This window comes from Periplaneta americana, chromosome 13 (genome assembly GCF_040183065.1).
Source record: "Periplaneta americana isolate PAMFEO1 chromosome 13, P.americana_PAMFEO1_priV1, whole genome shotgun sequence".
In the NCBI taxonomy this organism is placed as follows: domain Eukaryota; kingdom Metazoa; phylum Arthropoda; class Insecta; order Blattodea; family Blattidae; genus Periplaneta; species Periplaneta americana.
The window spans coordinates 9,228,576-9,235,857 of record NC_091129.1 but is presented as its reverse complement, the minus strand read 5'-3'; the positions used below and the strand labels follow the sequence as shown (position 1 = coordinate 9,235,857).

The following is a 7,282-nucleotide window of genomic DNA, read 5'->3' as shown; positions in this document are numbered from 1 at the left end:
ATTCGGGAAACTAGTTACAAGAGTTTTATCTTATTTTTCCTACTTTACTAAGCCTATTTTATTATTATTATTATTATTATTATTATTATTATTATTAAATCATCTTCAAATATTTGGGGGACCGCGAGGTACCGCCGACGTTTGAGCGTTTCGGTACAAGCCGCAAAGTCGCGGGTTCGACTTTCAATAGGGTCATGGATTTGTCCCATTGGTCTTTGGGGTTAAATCAGCCTCTAATACAGCGGTGACCAAAGCGGGTGTCGTCATTACATCGTGTAATCACAGACATTCAAACGGGTACGAGGAGTTTCCTGTACATTGCTGTGTGTTTCATTCACGTACTGAAGGCAAGCAGTGGCGGTATCATGTCGCTCTACAAACTCTGTCTCTACAAGCAGTAAGAGGTGGTTTCGTAAAGAATGAGAAGGAGAACTTCTTTGTTGTTCTGTCGGACAAAATGTAATATGTTTACTTTGCTCAACGGTTCAATTTGGAGTATATAGACACACTGAATAATGTATTATTATTATTATTATTATTATTATTATTATTATTGTTGTTGTTATTACCACCAAGTATGTGTTTCTGTAATTCTTCTGTACGTGGATAAATATTGATATTATTAGATTGTCTCTCTAGAAGGATAAAATAAAATAATCAGGTTTTATCTCAATTTTAATCTTCTTAATCTTTAGATGAGGGTTACTATTTATTAATTATTGATTTAATAATAACAGTAAAAAAACTGATTGAATATTATGTGCCAACGAACAGTTAAACGCCAGTAATTGACAATTGACATGTCTTAATCATAATCAGGAAGAGGAAGATGAGATAAATAAATGTAAAAGTCAGCTACCTTTTTTTTTAGTAGGTTATTTTACGACGCCTTATCAACATGTCAGGTTATTTAGCGTCTGAATGAAATGAAGGTGATAATGCCGGAGAAATGAGTCCTGGGTCCAGCACCGATAGTTAACCCAGCATTTGCTCATATTGGGTTGAGGAAAACCCCCGGAAAAAATCTCAACCAGGTAACTTACCCCGACCGGGAATCGAACCCGGGCCACCTGGTTTCGCGGCCAGACGCGCTAACCGTTACTCCACAGGTGTGCACGTCAGCTACCTAATGGGGTTTGAAATATCTCGTGCTCTAAAGCCTTTCAATAGAACAGGATTTCTCAAAAGAGTAATGATTAAAATAGCTTAAGTAACTTGTCCATAAAAATTTCATTTTTGTTTTGTTGCCGATAAGCTACTATGAATTAATATATAACACTTTTATTGAGCCACCAATGCTTATCTACCTCTAATTAATAGTCATTTACATGAATTAGTTTTTCACATGAACGTTTTCGATACCATTTTTTGTATCATCTTCAGATGCATATGCATTATACTTAAAAATAACAATTAAAGTTTACAATTGATTGAAAACCTAGCCCACTGGTGTGTGTGTCATGAACTTCCTTTTCGTGTTTTTGTGCGTGATGCATTTTGTACATGGTAGTCTATCGTAATGTCTTGTCTGCTGTTAGTTAATAATAATACTAAGCCTTCATAATCCAATCAATGTCTAAAATACAGTAAAATACAATGTGAAAAAACAAGAAGCAAGAAAAATCGTATATTATTCACTGGCTCTTGATGACAGCATTGACATTACTGATACAGCAAAGCTTGAGATTTTTATCCGCGGGATTGATCAAGATGTTAGTACAGGAACCACCACTGGTTGTAGTTTTCATGCCAAGTACCTTTCCTTCGCCTTCTTACTTCATAGGCTGTCTGTCGCATGTAATCACTGCATTTCGAGTTTTGGTCACAGTTGATCTTAACGACAGAATTCAAATAACGAAAATTGACAATTATTCAAGTGAACCTTCAATTATTAATACAGGTGTTCCCCAAGGCACTGTTCTAGGCCCTATTTTGTTTTTAATATATATTAATGACTTATTAAAAATTGACTTACAACAATACAATGGTGTTCATTATTCTTATGCAGATGACACAGTTTTACTTTTTGGTGGGAAAACCTGGTATGATGCATATAATAATTCAAATAATGAACTTAAATTAATAAAAAAAATGGTTTGACATAAATTATCTATCAACGAAAATAAAACCATAATTATTCCATTCTCATTATCTAAAAAATGTAACAAACCTCCTACATCTATATTAAGTATTAAATTACACAATTCTGATTGTTTTATACAGTGTAAATGTCCGATTATTGAAGAGTCCCCTGAAGTTAAGTATTTAGGCATAATTTTCGATAATCATTTAAAATGGAACCAACACATTAATTACCTCTGTAATAAATTACGTAAAATAATATATTATTTTGTTTTATTGAGGAATTACTTGTCAATAAGTTTATTACGCACAATATATTTAACTTTATTTCAATCGGTAATTATGTATGGAATTATAGGATGGAGTAGCTCATTTAAATCCAATTTTAATCCACTTTATTTATTACAGAAGAAAATAATTAAAATATGTCTTCATAAACCTATTGATTTTCCATCTCAAAAATTGTTTTTAGACTTTAATGTACTTAACGTAAGACAAATTTATTATATTGTATTAATAAAATTCATACATAAAAATCGAAATATTTTTTAATTGTATTCTCGTAGTTATGAAACAAAAGGTAAGAATTCTTTAAGACTGTTTGAACCAAAATCCAACAATGTTACAGTATTTAACCATAGTAGTAATTTAGGCCCACGAATATATAACAAATTTATATTTAAATATCCTAATCTTGTCAATTCTAATAGTTCTAGTACTAAATTTAAAAAGTTATGTATGGATTTTATAAAAATTGAAAAATTGTAAATTTAAATTTATATGTTCTAATTGCATAGTAGACAAAAGACAAATTGTATTGTATACTTATTAATTTCAATTCAGGAATCCGCCCCTGTGCACGAGTTCTACTCTTTCAGGGGCGAGCTAAATTTTTTCTATAGATATTATATTTTATGTTACAATTATTAGCAAAATAAATAAATTAAACTAAATTAAATGTAAGTTACGCCTAAGGCAACATAATCATACAGACCATATATACCAAGAAAGAATTCCTAATCAACGAAAAATTCCTTGGAAAAGTCGGGAATCCAACCCGAAACCTCCTGGCTAGGAGCTAGCGTCGCTAACACTAGACCAGCGGTCGGCAAAGATGACGTCATATTAAATACATCCCGCAACCTGCAAAACCAGCAACGAGGAAGGTGGAAGGAGAGAGGTTTAAGAGGAGAAGTGGCGGAACACCTTCACTATCGCAAGTTTTGTGTGGGCAGAGACGGACAGTGAACACATCCGAACTTAGGAAAAGTTCAATTAAGTTTATGTCATATGATGGATGTGTAATTTACTCATTAATATTAGGAGTCAAGTTGTAAGCAGCCTATTTAAACTGAGCAACAACATTTTCGTCAGTCAATTCCTTTTGGTTTTACAACTTTCAATTTAGAAAGAAATAGTTAACATATATATGCAGAATATATATGAATGAACAAGTGATGGCTAAGGGAAGAGAGATGATGCCTTACCCCACCACCCTGGTTGACTCGTGAGTCAAGAAATGCCGACCACTGCACTAGACCATAATCATCAGAATGTCCATTATGTAATACGTTGGCTATAACAGAAATTATTCGTAGACCTAAATCACTTCTCTCATCTAAGCTTTCATAAATGTGTTTCTTGTAAAGTTTACGTTTTATCGGTACCGGAATAAAACGTGATTGTAACACATTTTCTGCAGAATCAAAATTCGTTCTATCGACACTCAGAAATCTGTCAGCGATCGATAGCAGTGTCTGCAGCAGTAGCAGCGGCAGTTGAAAAAAAAGTACATTTCATTACGCGTACCGAAGCGTAGCGACAGTCAACTCTGTAGCAGAACCAGACTTGTAGAGAGAACAAAAATGTGTAGCACCGTCGCCACTACTCACTGAGCCACGTGCAAATCCGTGAAAGTGATCCTGCCAGTGCATGGACAAACCACTCGGTACCACCAACCCTGCCTGTGCTTGTGCTGCCGTCCGCCTCTACAACTGAGACCCGCTGCTTCAAACCTATCGACAGGTAAGTCTGTGGGACGATTTTTACGTAGCTGAGTGATGGATAGTGGCTCAAAAATTAGAAGGAAAGTCTTCGGTGCATTAGTAGTAAAGTGATAAACCTCAGTAAGTCAAAGATGAAGTAGCCTATTACCACCAACGTTGCAAATTTAAAAAGTTTACGAATAATATTACAGTTAAAAGAAAATTAATTTAATTCAAACCTTTCTACATAAGTCAATAATAATAATAATAATAATAATAATAATAATAATAATAATAATAATAATAATAATAGTAATAATAATAATAATAATAATAGTAATAATAATAATAATACTTTACAAATGTAATATATTTACGAGTAAAGCAAAAATATTTGGCTAAAATTTTAACAAAAATGTGAAACTTTCACATATAAATACTAACTCATATACATCTGTAAAGAAAAAACGTCCAAAAATTATAAAAAACAACATAACAACAACAACAACAACAACAATAATAATAATAATAATAATAATAATAATAATAATAATAATAATACTTTAGAAATGTAATATATTTACGAGTAAAGCAAAAATATTTGGCTAAAATTTTAACAAAAAAGTGGAACTTTCATATATAAATACTATTTCATAAACAACTGTAAAGAAAAAACGTCCAGGAATTATAAAAAACAACATAATAATAATAATAATAATAATAATAATAATAATAATAATAATAATAATAATACTTTAGAAATGTAATATATTTACGAGTAAAGCAAAAATATTTGGCCAAAATTTTAACAAAAATGTGGAACTTTCATATGTAAATACTAATTCATAAACATCTGTAAAGAAAAAAAAAAGGAATTATAAAAAAACAACATAATAATAATAATAATAACAATAATAATACTTTACAAATGTAATATATTTACGAGTAAAGCAAAAATATTTGGCTAACATTTTAACAAAAAACGTGGAACTTTCATGTATAAATACTAATTCATAAACATCTGTAAAGAAAAAACGTCCAGGAATTATAAAAAACATAACAATAATAATAATAATAATAACAATAATAATAACAACAATCTGGTCTCTAGATTATTTTTCACCAAAAGGTGGTAATTGGATGGGAGAAACGAACTGTCAAACGATTTAATCTAAAATGTAAGAGTTTCATTTACAAACCAATAATTACAGCCTTAATGATGACGACAACCGCAAATGAAAACAAAATCAATTGCGCGTAATAAGTAATTGTATGTGTAAAAGCAGGAAACAAGTTCAATTGCAATCCTACATAAGAGCTGTGATTTCACTTGCGGCAATGAACTGTAAATGTTAGTACCACTGATGTAAAAGCACGAAAAGGACTTTGTGGGTTTAGTACCTGAAAGAAAATGTTTGAAAAACTCGACCATTACAAATTCAAATACAGGATACATGCAATGATTTCACCCGGTGCAACGCAACACACACAGTGGTAGAGGCTGCCTCGTAGAGGGATGTTAAAACATCTCAGAGGAGAGAGGGGGGCACCATCATCATTAGATCTGGCCATTGCTAAAGGCGGCCCAAATTCAAACGGCCTCGCACAGCGAAGAACTGTTTTCACTTGCTAATAGCAGCGATTGCAAAAGCGAGGGTCACTTTGTGGATCGTGTGTGGAGGGAGGCGTGGAGGGGATGGACGCCAATGCAATAATGTATTGATGGGAGGGGGATACTCTGTGGAAGACGTCTTCTTTAGAGATAATCTATTTGCTTGGATACAACGAAACGTCTGAACGCTGCAATTCACAGTGATACAAGGTAAGAAACGTGTGTGTCATCTCACTTCTTAATACGAGTTACATATATTCTCAAGAAAGAAGACAATATCTGCGTAAGTGAGATGAGTGAATACAGCACGACTTATGTGGATTGTTTTAATTTCTAATCGGTGTAGTTGTCGTGTGACTGAAGATGTTAGAGAACTGTGTGCGAAATTAGTGACGCTTTAGTTGCTGTTGCTACGTTCGGACTCCAGAGAACGTCTGTGGTTAGCGTTGTGGCATAGTTAAACGTTGTGGTGTGATGTTAAAGCATGCGATCTGGAAAAAAAGTTTCTTACACTTGCGATTTGTACCTGGGCCTTCCTGCGCGAAAGCTGGTGAAGTATATTGCAGCCAACGTTAACCAACGGTGGTGCATTCACGTCATAGTTTCGTAGCAAGTATATAGACTACTATAGAAGGAATATATGACGTTATAAGATTGGTAAGTGCAATTAACAGATTCGAGGGTACGATCGTAATTTGCAGTTTAATATTTTGTTTCTTAAATAATTAATGTTTTCAGAAGACTTTACATGTTGTTGCCACATAATTATTAGTGTATGTCCATCCTTCATTTCTATTTTACTACTTATTTATTTATCTATTTATGTCCATAACAGGGCAAAGCCCTAATTACAATAGACAGTACAGATAAAAAAACATATTGCATACAACACGAAAAAAGAGGTGAAACAGATACAAGTGCAATTACAAATTAAAAATGGAAAAGAGAAGGAAAAAAAATATATATACCACCTAAATAAAAGACACTGATACAGATATAAATGAAAAACACCAAATAAAAACAAATCAAAAACAGCCAAGTACAGACATCAAAGCTGAGCATACAAAACGTAGGCGTAGCTATAATTGGCAAATTGCAGAGCAAATACAACACCATGTTAATAAATTCAATATACAGCACTACATAGCAGGCCCAATAGGCTCAATTCATTTATTCCAAAAACTCACCAACACAGAACATGTGTTTCAAGTAATGCTTTACATAACTTTTTCTTGTACATATTGTACGATAATGAAAAATCTAAATCCTGTTTATTTGATAGACGATTGTAAGTTCGAAGCATTAATAAAAGTGGAGACATTTTATGAGATAGTGTTTTTGTTGTCTGTAAATAAAAGAGAGATCGCTTTCTCAAATTTGATTTACCAATATTGAAACTAATTAGCTGTAGAAGATCAGGGTGGTCTATTAAGACATTTATGGTTTTTTATGGTTTATCGCATATATATCGAGGGTTTCATGCCAGAAGGGTATATCAAAAAGACTAGTTTTTTCATTAGAACCATGAAAAGATAGAATTGTTTCTTGTACATACAGAATTCTGCTCGTTTTTGCTTCCTTTCCGAGATAAAAATTGTTTTAT

The 7,282-nt window shown here is 32.7% G+C and overlaps 1 protein-coding gene across 5 annotated transcripts in view; it reads left to right on the top strand.

The window, feature by feature from the left end:
- The first annotated feature begins 3,318 nt into the window (after nt 1-3,318).
- Nucleotides 3,319-7,282, top strand: part of LOC138711729 (glucose dehydrogenase [FAD, quinone]-like) — a 70,727-nt gene continuing 66,763 nt past the window's right edge. For 2 of the 5 annotated variants that reach the window (XM_069842887.1, XM_069842890.1), the window contains exon 1: nt 3,319-4,107. The gene's annotated coding sequence lies outside the window, so the exon portion shown is untranslated. The other 3 variants (XM_069842891.1, XM_069842888.1, XM_069842892.1) reach the window with 3 other exon arrangements.